This window comes from Heterodontus francisci, chromosome 41 (genome assembly GCF_036365525.1).
Source record: "Heterodontus francisci isolate sHetFra1 chromosome 41, sHetFra1.hap1, whole genome shotgun sequence".
NCBI lineage: Eukaryota > Metazoa > Chordata > Chondrichthyes > Heterodontiformes > Heterodontidae > Heterodontus > Heterodontus francisci.
The window spans coordinates 19,126,128-19,152,393 of record NC_090411.1 but is presented as its reverse complement, the minus strand read 5'-3'; the positions used below and the strand labels follow the sequence as shown (position 1 = coordinate 19,152,393).

At 44.4% G+C, this 26,266-nt stretch overlaps 1 pseudogene; it reads right to left on the bottom strand.

Annotated features, from left to right (window-relative positions):
• Positions 1-1,525, bottom strand: part of LOC137353291 (transcription factor AP-4-like) — a 53,866-nt pseudogene extending 52,341 nt beyond the window's left edge.
• Between the last annotated feature and the right edge of the window lie 24,741 nt (positions 1,526-26,266).

The window sequence follows — 26,266 nt, the reverse complement described above, 5'->3', positions numbered from 1 at the left end:
CCCCAAAAAAAATCACAATTATAAAATCCATTAAAAATGTTAAGGGCTAGTTTAAACGCGATGGGAGGGATATGCACGTCATTATGTTTTTTTTATTGGACAAGTGGTCAAGTTTCCAAAAATAATTTAACTATGTGACTGGTAATTATTTATCTTCCTCATAGAGATTAATTAAATATTAAGACCATGAAAGTCTATCCCAGTTGCATTTTAACGTTCCTTCCCTCTCAAAAATGAAGAGCTGGAAAAGTTGTATTAATATATTTCGGTTTAAGCTCAGTAATAGTTGTGTGGGGCAGATTTTCTCTCCACACGAGCAAAATCTTAGTGCGCGGCGATCAGCAAATAGTGGCACAGGGATTCGGAGTGGTAACATTTGCGGGCAGAAGTAAGAAATCCATTTTAAAATGCGTATTCAAACCTAAATCCGCAGTAAATTCCTCGCATCGGCGAACTCATCAAAACATAAACACATTCCCCCTCCCCCCGGAGCATGAGGAGAAATGCAGCAAGAACCAAGCCAAGGCGATTAGATAAGATTTAAAAAGCTTCCTCAAGGGCTTGGCACGCAGTTCCTACTATCAGAGCAACAACAAACAAACAACAACAGCGCTTGCTCCTACATCAAAATCCTGCAACAACAAAAATCGTGGGTTAGATTTTATCTTGAGAATTTCCAAATAAAGGAAATAGAAAATTAAACGGGAGTCATAAAGGATCGAGAGGGGGAAAAAAGGGAACTTTTGCTGGTTTTAGGATCAGAACGAATTTGCAAAAAGTGGGAGGATCCATATTACAAAACAAATAGACACGAGAGGGGCGGCCATGATCTGCTGGGTAAGAGGACGAAATATCTTTAAGGAAAAACTGCAACCGAGGGGGTTGCCCACGTGCAGCGGCCCTTTGGAACGTTGATACATTCCTCAAGGTTCCAAACTTTGGATACAATCTCCGGGAGGTTCCAAAATGGAACGTTTGGTGATCCGAGCTGCGATTCCCACGTGGTCGGCTCGGCATCTCCTCCCTCCGACTGCTGCAAGGATCCTGTCTCCCAATTTAGCTTAATTTCCAGTTTCAAGGAGCAAAAAATGCTTCAGATCCCTTTGTTACTGCATTTCCCTTGTAGAGGGAACTGCTCCCCCAATCTGGGATTGTCTTTATTCAGCAACCCTCCCTCCTCCCACGTGTGGAACGCATTTAAATGCCCCTCTGCTGATGCTTCTCCATTGATACATTGTTTCTGAAATAAACAAACTGGATACAGACCTACACAAGCCTCCAATCACTTCCTTCTCTGCCTTGCGGAATTCTTGCAGTGTTTTTTGCCCCGCGTAATAAGCCATCGATCCTTTGATTACACCCCAGTTTTCAAAAGCAAAGCTGTTGTTGGCAGACTCGCGTGTTTTATTTTTAGGTCGGGGGGGGGTTTGGAGTTGTAGTAAAAACATTTAGCAATGGCGGGAAACAGCTGGGACCTCGTGGTCAGCTGGAGCCGGAGCACCACTTTCTGCTTCCGCACAGCCCGCCTGCCTAGGTGGCAGCCGCTGGGTCTTAGCGCCCGCTTCTCGCCCTGGCTTCCCTCTCAATGCTTTCCACTCATCACCCTGGGGAAGCTGCTGTGTTACTGATAGAGCAGCTTGCTGCGGCTGAATCGGCTTCGCAATAAAAGTGGTACATCAGACTACATGAGGCGGGTTAATTCAGAACGAGACAGTCGTTAATTGTTTTTTTTTGATGGGGGTTAAAATTGTGACCAATTTTGAATGATGTCCCTCTAGTTTATTGTCAGCAATCTGGGGTCACGGGCAGCCGAATGGCTTCCATCTATTCCCGTTCAGGCCACCCCAGTTTACTGCCGCAGAGTGCAGGGCCGATCTTTAGCTAAACAGTCATTGCTGCTTGTGGTGAATGTACAGAGTATGCACAGACTGCTTTGTGTACCGTTTTAAAGAGAATCTAGCTGGGGAACTGATTAGACACCAGCAATCGCCCCCCGGGTTCACATTCAGCCCCGACTACTCGGTGCTTCTGGCTGTTGAATTGTGTGAGATTACACTGTCCCAGTCCAGTCTCTAGCGAGCTTGGGCCTGCAGTACAAAACTGTCCTTAATTTGGCTCCAGTTGGCAATCTCACTCAAAAGGATGGCTAGTGTGGGGGAAATATCATATTAGTGCAGTAAGGAGCCTGAGATTGGGACTAAGGTATGTTGCTGTTAAGTAGAAGGAGTTTTTACATCTCTCTGTGCTCTATCTGACCTGGGAGTGTCTGAAGCACAGACAGTCTGTGCATTCCTGGCATTTCTGTCTTGGTTTTAGATTTGCAACATCCCCCACCCCTGCTTGTGTGCACACTGACACTGGGAAGAGACTAGTGTCATAGGAAATTGAAAAGATGATAGCCATTTGTGATACAAACTCAGTGTTAGAATTGATTAGCGGGGGAGCAGTAGTTGGTTCTGGAAGACTGTACCTGAATAAAGTTCTCCCAACATAAACACAGCATAAAAATTAAACACAGCTCCACAAGTTTACACAGGTTTGCAATCCCTCTTGCTGATTATCTGATTGCTGTTTGTGGGAGCTTGCTGTGTGCAAATTGGCTGCTGTGTTTTTCTTACATTACAACAGCGACTGCACTACAGGAATACTTAATTTGGCTGTAAAGCACTTTGGGATGCCTTGAGGTTGTGCAAGGTGCTATATGAATACAAGTTCTTCCTCTGATTGGAACTGTCAGTCCTAACCCGACACTCGCTGTTGTTGACGGTTTTGAAACTACCGCTTCCCAGAGTTACACTTTGAAACGTGAATACTTTCTGTTAAGATTGCTGTGCAGTTGACACTTACCACAAAATTCTGCAACACGTTTTGTTTCTTAAAGGATCCAAGCTGAACAATGTAAAATAAGAACTATATAAGTTCGTAGCACTGAAGGCTATTCAGCCCATCATATCTATGCCAGCTCTTTGCTAGATCAATCCAAAATTAATCTCACCACCCCCTAGCCCTGTATCTTCCTCTGATTCAAATGTCTATCTATTTTTCTTAAAAGATGCAGTGATCTCAGCCACTAATTTCTCTGTGGCGATGCATTCCATGGTAGAACAACCCCCAGCATAAAGGGATTTCACCTAAATTTGGTGCTAATTTTAAACTGATGAACTCTTGTCATGGGTTTTCCAACTAGAAGAAATAGCATTTCCCTCTTCACCCTCAGTCTCTCCTTAACCTTCTCTGCTCCTGAGAACAGTCCCAGCTTCTCCAGTCTCTTCACATAACTGAAGTCCCTCATTCCCTGTATTATCCTGGTGAATCTCCTCTACACCATTTCCAAGGCCTTGGCATCCTTCCCAGAGTATGATGCCCAGAATTGTACACAATACACCTATGATGTTTTCAGGATTTGAGTGAGGTTTAGCTGGGTTTATTCTAGGATATGAGGCTGAGACAAAGACTGCAGCAGCTGAGCATAAAGGCTTCTCCTTTTATTCCTTCTTGGTTTCACTTTCTCTTTGCTAGCACGTGTGTTCTACAGCAGCCTCTAGAGTACACAATGCAATTGCAATTTCAAAACACTACAACTCCAGTTGAGGCCTAACCAGAGATGTGTAAAAGTTTATTACAACTTTCTTATTGTTATGTTCAATGACCCAATTTACAAAGCCAAGCATTTCATACATTTTCTTAACTGCTTTATCCCTGTCACCTTCAAAGATTTGTGAATATGGCTGACGGCTCGTACACCCACTTCACAATAGTAACATTTAGACTCTACTGCCTCTTGCCCTAGTAGCTTGTGCGTCTTCTCATAACTTTTTCATCTCTGGTGAATCTGCAATCTCTTTTGAGTTACTGCTCCTTCTACGACAGACACCCAGAACTATAAACAGGATTCTAACTTGGCCTAAGCATTGCCTTGTGCAAAGTCATCTTTAACCCTTTACTCTTGTACTCTACACCCCCATTTATAAATTGCAAAATGCTCCTGGCCTTTCTAACAACTTTCGGTATCTGTAATCCCACTTTCCAATTGGGTAGATGGATTCACTTCTTGTTTACTAAATTGGTAAAGCAGCATTATTCATAATCACCTGAGGCTGTTCGTGACCCTTCACCTTTCACCTATGGTTCTCAGTGGACTTATTGTTCCATATGCCCTGTGGACCTTCACTTGCAGACGTTGATCAATCTGGGATTAGATATTGTCCCACCAACATTTTTTATCCTTTAACAAAAGAAGGCAAGGGAATAGCGATACCCACATTATTACAGAATGCCTTTCACATCAAAATATTGCAGAAGTATTTGACACAATTAATGACTTTGCATGTGTTGCTTTGCATGCTAAACAGAGCAGCCGTCCTGTGCCTGCAATCGTCAGCAGCAATCAGGAGGTGAGCAAGCAATGTTATTTTTTTATTCATTTATGGGATGTGAGCGTCACTGGCAAGGCCAGCATTTATTGCCCTTGAACTGAGTAGCACATTGCTGTGGGTCTGGAGTCACATGTAGGCCAGACCAGGTAAGGACGGCTGATTTCCTTCCTTAAAGGACATTAGTGAACCAGATGGGTTTTTACAACAATTGACAATGGTTCATGGCCATCATTAGACTAGCTTTTAATTCCAGATTTTATTAATTGAATTTGCCGTTGTGAGATTTGAACCCATATCCCCAGAACATTAGCCTGGGCTCTGGATTACCAGTTTAGTGACATTACTACCTCCCCTATTTGGAGTCGGCGGAGGGAAGGTGAAGAGTGAAGTGAAGGCCCAGATAACACTGTCAGATCATCTCTTCTTCCAACCACTGGAGCAGACGAGTTAGCCTCTCAATGAAAGGGCAGCACTGCCACTAAGGCAGTGCTTCAGGCCTGTATCAAGCTACATTTTATGCCAGTTAGGAAGCAAAGTTATCTCAGTTTTCATTAAGCAAGTGATAGAGACAGATTAAAATCAAACATTTAATGCAATGTTATCCAAAGTCATATGTAGCTGATAGTTTTTCACTTTGGGAAATAGAAAATGGACAATAGACACAGTTTGTGAACCTGAGATCTCGATACTCATTCTCACAGTGTGTGCATGTGAACTTTAATCTTTTTTTGTGCATTTCTGGTAAATAAAAAATGGAAAGCAGAGTGTGCGAGTGTTTTTTTGAATTGTTGTGAGTGCTTTACTTCTTGGTTATCTTAAAATGATGTGTAACTCTGGTGAAAATGGGGCTCTTGCTCACTATGGCAACACAAACATATGCTGTCACGATGAGCAGATTGACCAATCAGAATAGCCGCTACAGGCTGGCAGGAGAAACCAAAGCCAACCAATAATGAACAACTCCAAGTGGGCACGTCACAAAGCACCAACTGCAGAGAAGTGACCTAATAGAGGTCTTTAAGATTAGAAAACGTTATAACAGTGAGAGTGTTTCCTCTTGTGGGGAAACTAGAGGCCTTCACTATAGGATAGTCACCAAGAAATCAAATAGAGAAATTAAGGAGAAACTTCTTTATCCAGTGAGTGGTGAGAATGTGGAACTCGTGACCCCAGGAAGTGGTTAAAGTGAATGGTATGGATGCATTTAAGGGAAAGCTAAAAAAGCACAAGAGGGAGAAGGGAATAAAGGGTTATACTGATAGAATTAGATGAAGAAAGAGGGAAGAGGCTTGAGTGGAGCACCAGCATAGACTGATTGGGCCAAGTGGCCCATTTCATTGCTGAATATAGAATGGAATCATAGAATTGTTACAGCACAGAAGGAGGCCATTCAGCCCATCTTCTCTGTGCAACAGCAACTCAGCTATTTCCACTCCTCTGCACTTTCCCCGTAGCCCTGCAATTATTTTCTCTTCATGTGCTTAATTAATTCCCTTTTAAAAGCCATGATTGAATCTGCCTCCATTACACTCTCAGGCAGTCATTCCAGATCCTAACCACTCACTCTGTAAAAATGTTTTTTCTCATGTCTCCTTTGGTTCTTTTGCCATTCACCTTAAATCAGTGTCCTCTGGTTCTCAATCCTTCCGCAATGGGAACCGTTTCTCCATCTACTCTGTCCAGACCCCGCATGATTTTGAACACCTTGATGAAATTTCCTTTCAAACTACTCTTCCCGAAAGAGAATGGCCCCAGCTTCTCCAATCTATCCATGTAACTGAAGCCCATCATTCCTAGAACCATCCTCAAAAATCCTTTCTGCACCGTCCCTAAAGCCTTCACATCCTTTCCAAAGTCTGGTGCCTATGTAATCCTAGGTTAAACCACTTTCTGGATAGAGAGCAAAGGCGAGTGTAGTGGGGCCAGGATCTGGAGGGAGAGCGGGATCTGGATGGAGAGGCGGATGTGGATGGAGAGCGGGATCTGGATGGAGAGCGGGATCTGGATGGAGAGCAGGATCTGGAGGGAGAGCAGGATCTGGAGGGAGAGCAGGATCTGGATGGAGGGGGGATGTGTATGGAGAGCGGGATCTGGAGGGAGAGCGGGATCTGGATGGAGAGCAGGATCTGGATGGAGAGGGGGATGTGTATGGAGAGCGGGATCTGGAGGGAGAGCGGGATCTGGATGGAGAGCAGGATCTGGATGGAGAGGGGGATGTGGATGGAGAGCAGGATCTGGATGGAGAGCAGGATCTGGAGGGAGAGCGGGATCTGGATGGAGAGCAGGATCTGGAGGGAGAGCGGGATCTGGATGGGCAGGATCTGGATGGAGAGGGGGATGTGTATGGAGAGCGGGATCTGGAGGGAGAGCGGGATCTGGATGGAGAGCAGGATCTGGATGGAGAGCAGGATCTGGATGGAGAGTGGGATCTGGATGGAGAGTGGGATCCGGAGGGAGAGCGGGATCTGGAGGGAGAGCGGGATCTGGAGGGAGAGCGGGATGTGGATGGAGATTAGGATCTGGATGGAGAGCGGTATCTGGAGGGAGAGCGGGATCCGGATGGAGAGCGGGATCTGGATGGAGAGCCGGATCTGGAGGGAGAGCGGGATGTGAATGGAGAGCGGGATCTGGATGGAGAGCAGGATCTGGTTTCACACTGAATGGTGGGAGAGGTTTGTTATGTTAATACACGTGTGAAGTACATTTACCTGGACTGTGTGTCAGTCATTTGCTATTAAAATTAGTGCATGTGGCTGAAACAGTGTTGCCTTAGCAATGCCTGTGGCTCATTATCAGTTTCTATTGGACAACACTAGTTAAAGGTCGGAATCAAAGTGATTGATGACAACGCTACGTCATCAGGATGCGCCGCGGTGCGCACATGCGCACACGGTCTCAGGCCCTCTGCGCATGCGCTGCGGTCCGGATTGCCAGGACCAGTTTGCGCATGCGCAGATGACGTCATCGCGTAACGTTTTCGTGGCACATGCTGTATTTGCGCATGCTGATCGCGTTGTCAACAATTGCGGTCTAAAGGAATAGACCAGTTCTCTGGCTTATTCCATAGTTCCCCATTACTTTTGCTGCCTTGCTGGTTTGATGTTCTGCCCCCATTACTTTTTGAAAGCAGACTGCAGTTTCCAGCAGATCAGTGGTTGTAAGATCGGAATCCCCAGCGACTGGGAAATTTATGGAATATTAGAATACAGGCCCACAGACATGTTTTGACCTCATGTTTGAACTATAAAATACAAAAGCCAAGCTGCAGCCAGCAGCACAGGGCTGGGCAGCAAAGGGTTAATTTGGACATTTAGTAAAAGACAGTAGCTCATCAAAAAGGATTCAGACATTGATCGTGCTATCATGGAACAATGATACCAGAGAAAAACCATTACCTGCCATTGGCTAATGCAGTTAAGAGACTGATTCCCCGGCACAATGGTACAATGGACATGCCATCAATATGATAATAAAGCCAGCATCATCGACAATGGTATCGGAATCTGACCATTGTAACTATGATTGGTTCCTCTCAAGGAGAGAGATGGGACATTCACACCTTCATCAACCTCAGAGCCAGGTGCTTTTACTGTATTGCCTCAAACAGCAGGAGGATTGTTTAAACGACATGGGAGCTGATTAGATTTGTCTGGGTTATTTCTTCCATGGAAGGACTGTATTGTTGCCCCCAGTATGAGCTGATCATATTCGTCTGGACTATGCGTGGAATAAACTAAAAGGTGTTACCTGCTGGACACTGAACAGCATGAACAACAGGAAATATATTTGAGATGTTCTGAGTTATTTTATTATAAAAAGAAAGCACATCAGAGTAATTGGGCTGCAGTTATGTGAAGAAGGATGGGGACTGGTCATCTCCAGCTCCAGGTCTACAATCAACATTGGTAATGACCAGCTGTGTGGGTGATTGTAAGTTTTCAGTCAAATCTTGAAGGGGTTTGTACTGTGGGGGCTGTAGTCAGAAGAAGGATCAGGATTGGTCACTTTGACTCAGGACCTACAATTAACACCGGGACTGACCAGCCATGCTGGGGATAGTAAGTGTTTCAGCCCAATCGTAGTGATATTGGACTGAGGGTTTGGGACAAAAGCGTAGTGTTTTTGCCTGCAATTTGTAAGTTTAAACCAAGTTGTAGTGACTTTGTTTGTGTAACTGGGAATGGCAGTCAAATCACAGAAGGCTTCATCTGGGAATTGGGGATGTCAATTTTAGGTAACTGTAAGAGATTTTGTACTGGGCACAATTTGTTTATTTCTTTTCAACTAACCATAGAGGTGTCTGTATTCGGGATATTAGTGGGTTCAATAAACAACAAATTTACGGTTGAGGCAAAACCCTGTGTCGTGTGCATTTTGTTCTTGTAATTCCTGAAGTCCAAGAACCATTGTCAGGGGAAACGGGAATGGAACCTCTTACAGTGGAAAGATGATGAACAGGGAGCTGTGGTTCATTCTTCCCCTCTTCAGTCCTTCCCAAGCAGTGACCGTGCTGGTATCAAACTACAAAGGCAGCAGAATGACTGATTAGCTGTGACATTTAAAACTGCTTCCAGTGGGAGGCACTCGTATATTAAACCATGAAAAAATGAAGCACTTCAGAAAGATAGGCAAATCCAAATGCAGAGTCTTGTTATTTGTAGATCAGTGAGTTCTCCTGCTGTCCTGGATGAATTCCTCCATCATGTTGATATAGTTCTTAATGAATACTTTGCGTCTGTCTTCACAAAAGAGGGGTATGATGCAGATATTATAGTTAAGGAGGAGGTGTGTGAAGTATTGGATGTGATAAACATAGGGAGAGAGGAAGTATTAATGGGATTAGCATCCTTGAATGTTGAAAAATCACCAGGGCCAGATGAAATGTACCCTAGACTGTTAAACGAAGCAAGAGAGGAAATGACTGAGGGTCTGACCATCATTTTCCAGTCCTCACTGGATACAGGTGTGGATTGGAGAATTGCTAACATTGTACCTCTGTTTAAAAAGGGAGCGAAGGATAGACTGAATAATTACAGGCCAGTCAGTCTAACCTCAATAGTGGGCAAATTATTGGAATCTATTCTGAGAGACAGGATAAACTGTCACTTAGAAAGGCACAAGTTAATCAAGGATAGTCAGCGTGGATTTGTTAAGGGAAGGTCTTGTTTGACCAATTGTTTCAGATTTCCAGCATCCGCAGTATTTTGCTTTTATCTTGTTTGACCAACTTGATTGAATTTTTTGAAGAAATAACAAGGAAGATAGATGAGGATAGTGCAGTTGATGTGGTGTACATGGATTTTAGCAAGGCTTTTGACAAGGTCCCACATGGCAAACAGGTTAAAAAAAAATCCTATGGGATCCAGGGAAGTGCAGCAAGGTGGATACAAAATGGGCTCAGTGGCAGGAAACAAAGGGTAGTTGTTGACGGCTGTTTTAGCGACTGGAGGGCTGTTTCCAGAAGCGTTCCGCAGGGCTCAGTACTGGGTCCCCTTCTTTTTGTGGTGTATATTAACGATTTGGAAGTAAATGTAGGGGGCATGATCAAGAAGTCTGCAGATGACACAAAAATTGGCCATGTGGTAGATAGCGAGGAGGATAACTGTAGGCTGCAGGAAAATATTGATGGTCTGGTCAGATGGGCAGAGAAGTGGCAAATGGAATTCAACCTTGAGAAGTGTGAGGTGATGCATTTGGGGAGGTCAAACAAGGCAACGGAATACACAATTAATGAGAAAATACTGAGAGGTGTAGAGGAAGTGTGGGACCTTGGTGTGAATGTCCACAGATCCCTGAAGGTAGTCGGACAGGTCGATAAGGTGGTTAAGAAGGCATATGGAATCCTTTCCTTTATTAGCCGAGGTATTGAATACAAGAGCAGGGAGGTTATGCTGGAACTGTATAACTCATTGGTTAGGCCACAACTTGAGTACTGTGTGAAGTTCTGGTCACCTCATTACAGAAAGGATGTAATTGCACTAGAGAGGGTACAGAGGAGATTTACGAGGATGTTGCCAGGACTGGAAAAATGCAGCTATGAGAAAAGATTGGATAGGCTGGGGTTGTTGCCTTGGAGCAGAGAAGGCTGAGGGGAGATCTGATTGAAATGTACAAAATTTTGAGAGGCCTGGATAGAGTGGAGGTGAAGGGCCTATTCACCTTAGCAGAGAAGTCAGTGACGAGGGGGCATAGATTTAAAGTGATTGGTAGAAAAATTAGAGGGCAGATGAGGAAACACTTTTTCACCCAGAGGGTGGTGAGGATCTGGAACTCACTGTCTGAAAGGGTAATTGAGGAGAAACCCTCAACTCATTTAAAACGAGTCTGGATATGCACCTTAAGTGCTGTAACCTGCAGGGCTACGGACCAAATGCTGGATGGTGGGGTTAGAATGGGTGGATCGTTTTTCGGCTGGCACAGACACGATGGGCCAAGTGGCCTCTTTCTGTGCCTTAAACTTTCTATGATTTGAATGATTCTATGAACCATTACTATCAGATAACAGACTGTCCGTTCATCCATTTTTGGGACATTGCTGTGTATAAAAATAGCTCACGTTTTCCTACATAACAGCAATCAATTCAAAGTATTATATTGAATATCAGAATGTTTCTGAAGTGCTGTGTAAATGAAAGTCTCATTTTAATTCACTTAAATGGGACGTACAATACAACACCTTAACTAGCTCTGAGAAATCTCACAATGCACTTCAATAGTAGCGACAACTGCAATTAAAATAGTAAATGTCCTGAAGCATTTCACAAAAGCGATTATCAAACAAAATTTGACACCAAGTCATATAAGTGGATATTAGGACAGGTGACCAAAAGCTTGGTCAAAGAGGTAGGTTTTGGGCAGCGTCTTAAAGGGGGAGAGAGATAGAGAGGTAGAGAGGTTTCGGGAGGGAATTCCAGAACTTAGGGCCTCGGCAGCTGAAAGCACGGCCAATGGTGGAATGATTAAAATCCGGGGATGCTCTATTGCAGAGTTGTCCAACATGTGGCCCGCAGCCCAGGATCCGGCCCGCTAAAGGTTTCCATCTGTCCCGCAGATGTATTTCAGAGATGAGAAATTTCCCATTGGCTTCTTTCAGACCGACTTCTTAAAAATCGCAAATCAGTTTCACAGCTGACAGGTGCTGACATTGGGAACAGCGGTTTCCCACCTTTGGACAAATTTGGGGTTTACTGTCAGAAAACCACGAATCTGTCCGCAGTTCAGAAGCTGCTGTTCCTGGTATCAGCACCTGTCAGCTGTGAAACTGACTTGTCATTTAAAAAAAACTGACCAACCACAAAGCTGCTGTGCTGAGCACTCCCGCTCCCTGCAACTGTCAGAGAGAGAGGGTGGGGGGGGGGGGGGGGGGGCAGGAGAGAGAGAGAGGGGGACAGAGAGTGATCAAGATCATTCCTGACAGATGGATATTACCCGGAGTACTCCGCATCACTACAAGAAGTGTGCGGGCAAACACTGACTACTTATGCAAGTAAAAAAATGCCAGGTATCTCACTAAATCAGTGTCCAACATAGTGACCAGAAAGTAAAACAATAAATTAATCGTCTTATTTAAAGCTTCTCCACAAAAATGCACATTTGTTGTTGTTTTGATTAATAGTAAGATACATTTTTAATGCCTTTATCTTTCTGAAATTGTCTCACTGGCCACCCATGTAAGACAAAAATTGTAATGTGGCATCCCCCCTCCCCCCACCCCAGCAAAAAGGTTGGACACCCCTGCTCTAGAGGGCAGAATTGGAGGAGTGCAGAGATCTTGGTGGGTTGCAGGGCTGCAGGAGGTTACAGAGATAAGGAGGGGGCGAGACCATGGGTAGATTTTAAAATCAAGAATAACAGCATACACTCAAAGAAATGGGAGATGCGCTGAGGGAGCCTGTTTATCAGCTCACTGTGGTCTGGTATAGGAGCAGTGTCCATGTGGTGCCAATATTCAAAAAGAATAATAAATCAGAAATAGGGGATCACAGGCCCATTAACGTGACTAGAGACACGTGTATGAGAAGGTTATCAGAAACTCTTAACATGGCCTCTGGTCTCACCAAGTTGGTTGATTTTGTGAGGAGGTTTGGTGGATCTGACTAGGTGCCACACAATGTGATCAGCAATGATTTAATTAAATGGTAGAACAGCCTCTAGAGGCTGAATGGCCTCCGCTAATTCCTATGTTCTTAATAGAGCCATGTGGGATTAAATTTTGAGTTGGTTAAGGAACCAGTCACGTTTTGTCGAGAGAGATTTGTTATTTATGGCACTGGGCAGAGACAGGTCACCAGTGGAGTCCCGTCGGGCTTGGTGATTGGGCCATTGCTCTTCACCATCTTTATTAATGATCATTGGATGAAGGCTTTGGGGGAACTTCCACTAGTTCATGGATTTGTCCGTTCAAACAAAAATAGATTACAATGAGATCTAAAGGCAATGGGGAAAGCATCCCTGTCTGACAGATATTATTTAATATGTATCACAAACAGGGTAGGTCTGGCCCTAGTATGAATACACCACAAAAGGTTACAAATTAAGAATCATATAGCACAGAAGGAGGTCTTTCAGTCATTGTGCCAGTGCTGGCTCTTTGAAAGAGCTATTAATTAGTCCCACTCCCCTGCTTTAGTTTAGTTTAGTTTAGAGATACAGCACTGAAACAGGCCCTTCGGCCCACCGAGTCTGTGCCCACCATCAACCACCCATTTATACTAATCCTACACTAATCCCACATTCCTACCACATCCCCACCTGTCCCTATATTTCCCTACCACCTACCTATACTAGGGGCAATTTATAACGGCCAATTTACCTACCAACCTGCAAGTCTTTCATGCCAAATTTTTCCTTTAAGGTTGATGAGTGGGAGAAAGACCCAAGTGCCACTGTGGATGAATCTCTGAAGGTCCACAGTCAATGCTGAAAGGCTTTAACAAAAGCAAATGGGGAACTAGACCATATCCCAGGATGATTAAAATACAACAGAAAGGACTGCACTCCCAAAAGTAATTCAGTGTGTGACACATTTCGAGAGGCTTCCATAAAGGGCTGAGATGATGAATAGAAGACAAGTGTTCCTGTGCAAAGCACTTGTTATCCGGCAGCGCCACCTTGTGTGAATTATTTTTCACGTGAAATATTTTTCTCTTGGGAATCGAACAAATTGTTAGTCTGTGCAGCACTTGGTAGTACAACAGTTAAAGAGGAAATTGATCCTTCTGACCGGCCGCAGAATGTGAAGTGTTTATAGAGGGAGTGATCTGTGCACTCGCTGTCAGTATCTCTCTCTCTCTCTCCAGCCCTTGCTGTTTTCAGATTTCAAACCACTGATTTGGGACAGACTGGCAGCAGACATTTTGTGTAGATTTGCTTCTTCAGTGTTGTCATGGGAGATCCCTCCTCCCCCATTCGTGATGTCACTGAGAAGGCGATTCCATACAAAATGTCTGCTGCCTGTCTCCAGTACAAAAGCCCAGCAGAGAGTAACAGTTTAGCAAGCTGAAAACCTACCCAATAGCCAAGGGAAAGGGAAGTAGCTAAATTGACCGGTGCCAGATTTAGGTGCCGGAAGTTTTCTTGTCGCAAACTTTAAAAAAAAAATGTATTTTCTGTTTCTCATATGCTAATAGATAAGCACTTTTATATTTAAAAAAACACGTGATGAGAGTGTCACCCCGAAATGAGAGGGACTTAGTTGGTAGGTTTGAACAAGAGAGAGGAACAGACCCCATGTTTACAGGTCTTTGTAACATGTAGGATTACATGGCAATTCGACACTCACCTTTTAAACTGACATGTCTCCATGAGATAAAACTATTCAGGGGCTCACTTTAGGTCATTCTGCAACTCTTGACAGGAGTCTATCTGCTGTGCATTGGATCTGCCTCTTACTCATCCCTGATTTTAATCGCTCCACCATTGGAGGCCGTGCCTTCAGCTGCCCGGGTCCTAAACTCTGGAATTCCCTCCCAAAACCTCTCCACCTGTCTATCACTCTCCCCTCCTTTAAGACACTGCTGAAAACATAACTCTTGACCAAGTTTTTGGTCACTTGTCCTAATGTCTCCTTATATGGCTTGGTGTCAAATTTTGTTTGATAACACTCCTGTGAAACACATTTGGATGTTTTACTACATTAAGGGCAATAAAGTGGTGATGGGTTAATCACACCAGGGTGTGTAGATGTAATTCAGTCCACATTTCAAACTCATACATTCAGTCCTTACTTTTATATTTGTAATATGCATTCCTTTGTTCATATTTATAATGGAAGATGTCTATGTAAACTTGTGACACTGTTATTACAGCTTCCTGCCAGTGGTGGCACTGCAGTGACAAGTTTACATAAGAAGATCCATTATAAATGTGGACAGTGGAATTGTTAACAAAACAATTGACAGGCAGTGTCTGTAAGAATTTTAATATATTCTGGAAGATAGATAGTTACACAATTATTATAATTATATGTATTTATCTGCCCGTCCATGTCTCCGTTATAAAGACGTCTGCAAACGCGACATGAAATCGTGTGACATTGATCACAAGTCGTGGGAGTCAGTTGCCAGCATTCGCCAGAGCTGGCGGGCAGCCATAAAGACAGGGCTAAATTGTGGCGAGTCGAAGAGACTTAGTAGTTGGCAGGAAAAAAGACAGAGGCGCAAGGGGAGAGCCAACTGTGCAACAGCCCCAACAAACAAATTTCTCTGCAGCACCTGTGGAAGAGCCTGTCACTCCAGAATTGGCCTTTATAGCCACTCCAGGCGCTGCTTCACAAACCACTGACCACCTCCAGGCGCATATCCATTGTCTCTCGAGATAAGGAGGCCCAAAAGAAAAGATGTATTTATCTATAGTGCTACAATTGGCTACAAATCCTGACCTAGGGAAGCTCCTGAATCCAATCACTGGAAGGTTCATGTAGGTGGACACTGCATGGGCCAGGATTGGCTTCAACTCTGCTGTTCTGTCTGGCACTCACTGTCTGGGAATCACTGTCTGACTTTCTGTCTGGCACTCACTGTCTGGGACTTATTGTCTGGCACTCACTGTCTGGGCTTTTCACATGAGTGCAGCTTATACGGGGGTGTGGGAATTATATTTTTGCACAGCCTGGGCAGAAGGAAATTGCTTTGTTTACAAGTGAAATATCTAATGTGAGAGATGTGGAATTTACCTGAATAATTCTTTCATCCTGTCGTCGCAGCCAATAATATTTCAGCTGAAGACTGACAGGAGGCTTTGTGATTCCTGGATGTATGGTTCCCAGATGTTTTGTAAAGTGATTTGACATCCCATTCATGTGGCAAGCTTTCCTTTCATGCATCACTGTCTCCCATTGCTTTTTAAACCATCTGTCCATTGCCTTGTAATCTTTCTCCCAGCTGCTCCATGTTACTCTCCAGGCAAAGAGAAAGCCTGACAGTGTTCACTTTTAATACAAAGCGTAACACCAGCCAGACTGCACCGGGAAGGGGAGAGAACTGATTGTGCAACTTTCAGGGTATTTCTTTAAGGATCTTGGTGGGTAAAAGTCCCACCCAGTGTTGTATCTCACCTGACGGGACAGAGAGGTCGTAAGTCCGATGTGATGAGTAGGCTGAGCTTAGCAGAGGCTGTAGAAGCAGCACTGGCCCTGAGATAGGGACAGAGAAAATTCCAGCTAGGGTTCTAGTTCCTGACTGCTGCCCAGTGTCTCTGTTAGAAAGTGCACATGAGAAGGTAAAAACTTGGATTTATATTGTGCCTTGCATGATCACAAGACATGCCAAAGCACTGAATGAAGGACTTTTGAAGTGCAGTCACTGTTGTGATGTAGGAAACTGCTATTTAGGACTGAGATGAGGAGTAATTTCTTCACTCAAAGGGTTATGTATCTTTGGAATTCTCCACCCCAGAGAGCTGTGATTGAGTCATTGAGTATAATCAAGACAAAGATCGATAGATTTTTGGATACTAAGAGGAATTAAGGGCCATGGGGATAGTGCAGGAAGGTGGAGTTGAGGTAGATGATCAGTCATGATCTTATTGAACAATGGAGCAGACTCGAAGGGAAGAATGGCCTACTCCTGCTCCTATTTCTTATGCAAGATGGGGCATAACCTCCAAACTGAGGCAGCTCTACTTTATACTAATGACCCTTTGAACTGGTGGCCCAAGTTATTTGAAGTTCACAATATTGAAGAATTTCTCGGCCAAACTAAACCTGAAAACAGCTACTCGGGACCAATATTGCCGCTAAACTGCGTGCATTCAGGCAGGAAGGTACCACCAGGCCTTGTTTCATCTTACTGTGCGATCACCCAGAAAGATGTAATAGTACCATGCACAACAACATAATTTTATAAGCGCTCAGAGAAAGTAAGAACGTGGATTTATATTGTGCCTTGCATGCTCACAAGACATGCTGAAGCACTGAATGAAGGACTTTTGAAGTGCAGTCACTGTTGTGATGTAGGAAACGTGGCAGCCAATTTGTGCACAGCAAGCTTCCACAAGCAGCAATGTGATAAATGACCAGATAATCTGTTTTTATGATATTGATTGAGGGATAAATCTTGGCCAGGGCCCCGGGGGCAACTCCCCTATGTTCTTCGAAATAGTGGCCGTGGGAACTTTTACGCCTACTTGAGAGGGAAGACAGGGGTCTCAGTTTAACATCTTATTCGAAAGATGTCACCAGTGCAAATGTGAACAGGCTCTGGCTCATCTGCGACGGCCTCCACTCGCATGCCGAGACTCACAGATAAAGTTGGGCCTTGTTGGTGAGGTATCGGAGGGAGACCAGTGCCTGTGCAATCGAACCTCAGCATGAGCCGGAACTTTCCGGAGGAGACGGAATACAAATTGAAAAATAAACAGGTACGCTCCTCACGGAAACCACAAAATGCAGAATTGTTACAGAAATGTAATTGCGATATGAGGATGAAGCACAGGTTCTTTCGTTACTCCACAGTGCCCCCATGCCCCCCCAGAAAAACATTCCTTCAGTAAGACTTTCATTTATATAGCACCTTTCACGGCCTCAGAACAAGGAATGAAAAGGAATGAAACTGGACGGACCACCCGGCATCGACCTGGGCACCGGAAACGACAACAGCAAACGCAGCCCTGTCGACCCTGCAAAGTCCTCCTTACTAACATCTGGGGGCTTGTGCCAAATTTGGGAGAGATGTCCCACAGACTAGTCAAGCAAGAGCCTGACATAGTCATACCTTACAGACAATGTCCCAGACACTGCAATCACTATCCCTGGGTATGTCCAGTCCCACCGGCAGGACAGATCCAGCAGAGGTGGTGGCACAGTGGTATACAGTAGGGGGGGAGTTGCCCTGGGAGTCCTCAACATCGACTCCGGACCCCATGAAGTCTCATGGCATCAGGTCAAACATGGGCAAGGTAACCTCCTACTGATTACCACCTACCGCCCTCCCTCAGCTGATGACTCAGTAATCCACCATGTTGAACACCACTTGGAGGAAGCACTGAGGGTGGTAAAGGCACGAAATGTACTCTGGGTGGGGGACTTCAATGTCCATCACCAAGAGTGGCTCGGTATCACCACTGCTGACCAAGCTGGCCGAGTCCTAAAGGACATAGCTGCTAGACTGGGTCTGCGGCAGGTGGTATGAGAACCAATACGAGGGAAAAACATACTTGACCTCGTTCTCACCAATCTGCCTGCTGCAGATGCTTCTGTCCATGACTGTATTGGTAGGAGTGACCACCGCACAGTCTTTGTGGAGACGAAGTCCCGCCTTCACATGGACAAAAGGGCTGAACTCAAGAGGTGAGGTGAGAGTGACTGCCCTTGACATCAAGGCAGCATTTGACCGAGTATGGCATCAAGGAGCCCTAGCAAAACTGAAGTCAATGGGAATCAGGGGGAAAACCCTCCGCTGGCTGGAGTCATACCTAGCGCAAAGGAAGATGGTTGTGGTTGTTGGAGGTCAATCATCTGAGCTCCAGGACATCACTGCAGGAGTTCCTCAGGGTAGTGTCCTAGGCCCAACCATCTTCAGCTGCTTCATCAATGACCTTCCTTCAATCATAAGGTCAGAAGTGGGGATGTTCGCTGATGATTGCACAATGTTCAGCGCCATTCGTGACTCCTCAGATACTGAAGCAGTCCGTGTAGAAATGCAGCAAGACCTGGACAATATCCAGGCTGGGGCTGATAAGTGGCAAGTAACATTCGTGCCACACAAGTGCCAGGCAATGATCATCTCCAACAAGAGAGAATCTAACCATCTCCCCTTGACATTCAATGGCATTACCATCGCTGAATCCCCCTCTATCAAGATCCTTGGGGTTACCATTGACCAGAAATGAACTGGTGTAGCCATATAAATACCATGGCTACAAGAGCAGGTCAGAAGCTAGGAATCCTGAGGCGAGTAACTCACCTCCTGACTCCCCAAAGCCTGTCCACCATTTACAAGGCACAAGTCAGGAGTGTGATGGAATACTCTCCACTTGCCTGGATGGGTGCAGCTCCAACAACACTCCAGAAGCTCGACACCATCCAGGACAAAGCAGCCCGCTTGATTGGCACCCCATCTACAAACATTCACTCCCTCCACCACCGACGCACAGTGGCAGCAGTGTGTACCATCTTCTAGATGCACTGCAGCAATGCACCGAGGCTCCTTAGACAGCACCTTCTAAACCCGCAAACTCTACCAACTAGAAGGGCAAGGGCAGCAAATACATGGGAAAACCACCACCTGCAAGTTCCCCTCCAAGTCACACACCATCCTGACTTGGAACTATATCGCCATTCCTTCACTGTCGCTGGGTCAAAATCCTGGAACTCCCTTCCTAACAGCACTGTGGGTATACCTTCCCCAAATGGACTGCAGCGGTTCAAAAAGGCACCTCACCACCACCTTCTCAAGGGCAATTAGGGATGGGCAAAAAGTGCCGGCCTGGCCAGCGTCGCCCACATCCCATGAATGAATTTTTTAAAAATCCCAAAATTACAGCCAATGAAATACTTTTGAATTAGTCACGGTTGTAATGTAGGAAGGAGTGTTCGTGGCATCTGAGCAGATCCTGTATAATTCAAAGCATTCATGGATCAGCAACTTAAAGCACAAGCAGATCAGAAGAGATCATGCTGGAAATGTAATGCAGGTTCCTGGAAGACTACAGGTTGTTCAGTACCTTGAGAGATTGGGTTAATTGTGTTGCCGGTTTACTGTTGGAGCCATCGTAACCTTTTTGGGATTGGCTCTGTATTAATAGAATCAGACAGGTGTACTGTTTTGACCAGTGGCCTCATGAATAAGGCACTGGCCTCTAAACCGGGGATTGTGGGCTTGAGCCCTATTTGAGGTGATGTAAATTTTAGATAACGTGACTGGAAAGAAAAAGTCTGTAAATTAATAATAAAAAATGACTATTAAATTATTTCTTAGTGCCACGATAGGGAGCAAGGAGTATAGGACCAGATACAGAGGGGGTTCTGAGCAATGTTCCTTGTAAAGTTATGTTGTGCTTGGTACCTTTAAATCTTTTTGCATGGTCGCATTGACCCTGTTGAGCCCCTTAATATTTTATATTTCCATGAGATTACCTCATTCTTCTAAACTCTAGGAAATACAGGCCTAGTCTCCTCAATCTTTCCTCATAGGACAACCCCATATCTCAGAAATCAATCCAGTGAGCTTGGTGTTGCACTCTCTCGAAGGTAAGTACATCTTTCCTCAGGTAGGGAAACCAAAACCGTGCATAGTGTTGTCACCAAGGCCCTGTATAATTGTAGTAAGATTTCTTTACTCTTATACTCCAATCCCTTTGTAACAAAGGCTAACATACCATTTACCTTCTTGATTGCTTGGTGTATTCGCATGTTAACTTTCTGTGATTCATGTACCAGGACACCCAGGTCCCTCTGAAAGCAAACATTTCCCAGTCCCTCACCGTTCAAAAAATATTCTGCTCTTTTATTTTTCCTACCAAAATGGATAACTTCACACTTTTCCACATTAAATTCCACCTGCCAAATTCTTGCCCACTCACTGAACCCATCGATATCCCTTTGCAGCCTCTCCGTGCCCTCCTCACAGCTGACTTTCCCACCTAATTTTGTATTGTCAGCAAACCTGGTTACATTAAACTCAGTCCCCCCTCATTAATATAGATTGTAAATAGCTGAGGCCCAAGCACCAATTCTTGCCGTACCCCACTACCCCACAACCTGTCAACCTGAAAATGTCCTTTTTATTCCTTTCTCTGTTTCTGTCCATTAACCAATCCTCAATCCATGCTAATATATTACCACCAATCCCACAAGCCCTATTTTTCTGTAATAGCCTCTTATGTGGCACCTTATTGAATGCCTTTTGAAAATTGTATTGATTCCTGGGTTATAAGCTTAAAGTCTTTAATATAACCCGGTAATCAATACAGTAGTGACGGAAATGCTGCTAAACGCAGGTAATCATTAAATAAGATTGTTTACAGGTTATTAAATTGTTCCTTGAGAATATCTCCCTCAGAAAGACAAAGTGTAAGGAGAGATGCACATTCTTAACCAATTAGCACTTTGCTGGCATTTGAGAGAGATATTTTAACAGGCGAAATTTAAAAAAAAGTTTGAAATCGCTTACTTGCTACAAGTGCAGAGACAATGCAAGGAATTACCTGATGTGTGGACGTAAACTGTACTACAATGACAGGAAGATACATCACATTAGAGAGTGTATGGAACTATAACATCGAGTGTGTGATATTGGTGATATGTATGTAAAAACCTGTATAGAACCTTGGCTAGACCACACTCGGAGCACTGTAAACAGTTCTGGTCTCCATATTATAAAAGAGATATAAAGGCATGGGGGAAGGTGCATAGAGGATTTACTAGAATGATACCAAAACTGCGTGGTTATAACTATCAGGTAAGATTGCTGGGGCTTTTTTCTAGAAAAGGCTGAGGGGTGACCTGATAGGGGTTTTTAAAATAACGAAAGGCTTTGATAGGGTAGAAGAGGAGATGTTTCCACTTGCAGGCAAGAACAGAACTAGGAGTCGTAAATATAAGATAGTCGCTAATAGATCCAATCGGGAATTCAGGAGACACTTCTTTACCCAGAGAGTGGTGAGAATGTGGAACTCGTTACCACAGGGAGTGGTTGAGGTGAACAGTGTAGATACATGTAAGGGGAAGCTAGATAAACACACGAGGGAGAAAGGAATCAAAGGATATGTCTGATAAGGTGAGATGAACAGGGTGGAAGGAAGCTCCTGGGGACCAGTTAGGCCAAATCGTGCTGTAAATACTTTGTAACACACTATGTTATAGAGAGTACCCACTTTCAGAGAGCATCCTCACAGTAGAGAAGGTTTCCTTAACCAATCAGAATTTCAGAATGCATTTGCTATCATCTACTTGCTGCACCTCAGTGACATCACCCAATGATATGACATCCACACGTATGCTGATAACATCCAGCTCTGCCTCGCCAACACATCAACCCCTCTACTCTGTGTTGTCAAAATATTTCATTGAGCCACAACTTCCTCCAGTTAAATATCAGGAAGACTGAAGCCATTGTCTTTGGCCCCTGCCACAAACCCAGTGCTCTAGCTACCGACTCCATCCCTCTCACTAGCATCTGTCTGTGACTGTTTGCAACCTTGGCATCCTATTTGACACTAAGCTGAGCTTCTGATCCCATATTCTCTCCGTCACTAACACCGCCTACTTCCACCTCTGTAATATCGCCTGTCTCAACCCACCTGCTGTTGAAACCCTCATCCATGCCTTTGTTATCTCGAGACTTGACTACTTTAATTACTCTCATAGCCGTCCTTCCATCCTCTGTAAACTTCAGCTCATCCAAAACTCTGCTGCCCATATCCAATCCTGCACCAAATCCCATTCACCCATCAGCCCTGTGCTCACTCACCGACATTGGCTCCTTGTCCAGCAATGCCTCAATTTAAAAAATTCTCATCCTTTAGGGCCACACTCCTCCCTATCTCTGTATCCTCCTCCAACCCTACGACCCTCTGAGTTCTCTGCATTCCTCCAATTCTGGCCTCTCCTGCATACCGAAATCCTTTCACTCCACTTGTGCCTTCAGCCACCTAGGCCCTAAGCTCTGGAATTCCACCGCGCACCCCCCCACCCCCAACCTCCTTAAAACCTACCTTCCCGTCCAAGCATTTGAACAGCTGTTCTAATATCTCCTCCTTTGGCCCTGTCTTAACTTCTGTCTGATTGTACTCCTGTGAAGCACCTTGGGATATTTCATGACTTTAGAAGTGCTTTGTAAATGCAAGGTGTTGTTGTAGCAGATGTAGCCTTTAACCAGCATCAATAAAGTTTGTGGCAGTCAGTGTTCCCCGTTCTGCACTGAGCCAAGTCACCTGGGAATTATGAGCATGGAATTGTCACCAAATTCTTCATTTCTGAGATTCCTGTTAAACCAGCTTAGAACTTTAAAAATCTGCAGCCAGTTCCCATTATGGAATCACCTGGAGTCACAGTGGTGGAGCAGGCTCGAAGGGCTGAAAGGCCTACTCTGGTTCTTATGGCCTGATGTCTAACTGGAGCTAGTTCAGTTTTCACAGTAACTCCGGCCATTCATGGCCAAAAGCGTAATGCTGTGTCATTTTGAGCGGACATTATAAATGATTTTGTTTTTAATACAGTTTCACCACTGACACAGACCAAATGGCCAATGCTGGTGTTGCAGACCAGCTTTATTCGAGTGCTGTTCATAACATCTTTAAGTTCACAATATGGGCCTGCGAAACACCTGCACCAATAACATATTACTACGTCACAGAGCTGGAATAGAAATGTCTGACTGCATGAATGACATGCTTGTTTACAAAAAGGCCAATACATGGTGGTACAGTAGTTCAGAGTATTACAGCACAGTGCCAACAATAGGGAGGCTAGGAAGGAATTGTTTGCATTTCCATAGCGCCTTTCATGACCCTAGGACATCCCAAAGTGCTTTAGAAGTGTAGTTTACAAACTGGAGTGTAGTTTGTTCCGAAAGTGCTTCCATTACTTTTACTTTTTTTTTGAGAACTTGTGTTTCACTGACAGGACAAGATGTTGTTCGAAAGCCACCTGTGCTGGAGGCCACCTGTGATTTAGGCTCAGAAAACAACAGAACCCTTGGTGACCTGGGAAAAAATGGTCAAACAGAAGCCTCATGTCAAGGTTTATAGAGGTCAGGAGGTCAAGTCCCTGTTTAGGGTTTGGACATTGTTTTTCAGTTATTAGTTGTGGTGTGAACTGTTTGAAGACAGTTGGTGTTTTCCTGCCTAGGGGAAAAGAAACCATCCAGCTCACCTCCTTCTCTACCTTTCTGAAGAAATCCTGACATGATCCAGTATGGGAAAAAAATCCCTGGTGCCGTATAGCTCCTGAGGAGCTGAAAAAATCCTGCGATTCAAGTGTGTGCTGGCGGAAAAACCTTGATGCCACATTTCTCCTTGAAAACCTACTAGAATAATTCCCGACATCTCCAGAACGGACTGCTTCTGAAACCATCCGAGTGACCCATCTCCGTATCCCTGGATACCAGACCAAAAGAGGGACAACTGACTTCCTTCCACATCTTCTTTCTTTTTTCATCAAGAATTAGTAAGTATTTGGCCAAAGTAGTTTTTTTTGTCTTGTTTTGTAACAGACCTCTACAGAGTGAATTTCTGTACTTTTTCCAGTGTGTATGAAAGTGAAGTTGGGGAATTTTTTTATAAAAGGGAACTTTCATATTTCAATCTGTGTGTTAATGTTTTGCTTCGTTACTGGATAAGTCTTAATCTGATAATTTTGTTGTTTATTAAAAAAACCGGGTTGGTGTATTTTGTTCTGGGATAAAAAAAAATAGAGTGTATGCTGTATTGGTAACTAGGTAAACATTTAAATATATGTTGTGACCTGTGGAGAAGTGGAACTAGAATAGACAGTGTACTCCTCCCACCTCAGTCGTAACACAGTCACTAATGCAGAGCAGCTAATATGCACACTGCAAGACCCCACAAATAGCAATGAGTAAAATGGCCTGTTAATCTGTTTTAATAATGTTGATTGAAGGAGGGTTATTGCTCCCCAGACAAAATCAAAATATAGCTGCAAACTGAAATAAAAACAAAAAATGCTGGAAATACTCAGTAGGTCAGATAGCCTCTGTGGCAAGAGGTACAGAATTTATGCTTCAGGTCAGTGATCTTTTGTCAGAACTGGAAAAAAGTTGGAGATGTAAAGGCAGGTTTTAAGCAAGTACAGAGGCAGGGAAAGGGGAAGAGAAAAGAACAAAAGGGAAGGTCCGTGATAGGGTGGAAGACAGGACAAAAGGGATGATGGTTCAAGGCAAAAGTGGGTGGTAATGGAACAAGAGAAGAAACAAAAGATGTGTCTAGTGGACGGAATCATTACCAGAACGTGGTATCTGAAAAAATGGCAGCAGTGGTTACGGTCTGAAATTGCTGACTTCGATATTGAGTCCTGAAGGGTATAAAGTGCTTAATTAATGATGAGATGCTGTTCCTCCTGTTTACAGTGTAAGAGGCCGAGGACAGAGAGGTCAGAGTGGGATTGGGCAGAATTAAAATGACAGGTGACTGGAAACTTGGGTTAACACTTATGGATTGAACTGTGATGGTCAGCAAAGTGGTCACCCAATTTGCTTTCGATCTCCCCAATGTAAAGGAGGCCACATTGGGAGCAGCGAATACAGTATACTACATTGAAAAAAGTACAAGTAAATCGCTGTTTCACCTAGAAGGAGTATTTGGGGCCCTGGGCAGTGGGAAGGCAGAAAGTAAAAGGGCAGCTGTTGCATCTCCTGTGCTTGCATGGGAAGATACAGTGTGAAGGGGAAGGGGTGTTGGCGGTGACTGAGGAGTGCACCAGGGTGTCTTGGATGGTACGATCCCTTCAGAATGTTGAAAGGAGAGGGGAGGGGATCATGTGTTTAGTGGTGGTATCATGCAAAATTCAACTGTGCACACAGTGTGTGAGGATGCCAACTATGCAAGAGAGCTTGAGCATAGTGGGAGCAGCCAACATGTTCCCGTAAAGGTGAAGGATAAGACCAACAAGTCCAGGCAACCCTGGATGTCCAGAGATATAGAGGATTGAATCAGGAAAAAAAAGAGGCTTATGGCAGATTCAGGGGGCTGAACACAGTGGAGGCCCTAGAGGAGTATAGAAAGTGTAGGGGGGTACTTAAAAAAATAATTAGGAGAGCGAAGAGGGCGCATGAAAAAACACCGGCGGGCAAGATAAAGGAAAATCTCAAGTCGTTTTATAAGTCTCTTAAGGGCAAGAGGATAACTACGGAAAGAGTAGGGCCCATTAGGGACCAAAGAGGCAATCTGTGTGTGGAGCTGGAGGACGTAGGTGAGGTTTTAAATGATTACTTTTCATCTGTGGAGAAGGACGATGTAAGTGTAGAGATCAGGGAGGGGATTGTGATATACCCGAACAAATTAGCATTGAAAGAGAGGAGATATTAGCGGTTTTAGTGGGCTTAAAAGTGGATAAATCCCCAGGCCCAGATGAGATGTATCCCAGGCTGTTATGTGAGGCAAGGGAGCAGATTGCAGAGGCTCTGACACAAATTTTCAAATCCTCTCTGGACACAGGAGAAGTGCCAGAGGACTGGAGGACTGCGAATGTGGTACCATTGTTCAAGAAGGGTAGCACGGATAAACCAGGTAATTACAGGCCGGTGAGTCTAACATCAGTGGTAGGGAAACTATTGGAAAAAATTCTGAGGGACAGGATTAATCTCCACTTGGAGAGGCAGGGATTAATTAAAGATAGAATGGCTTTGTCAGGGGGAGATCATGTCTAACAAATTTGATTGAATTTTTCAAGGAGGTGACTAGATGTGTAGATGAGGGTAAAGCAGTTGATGTGG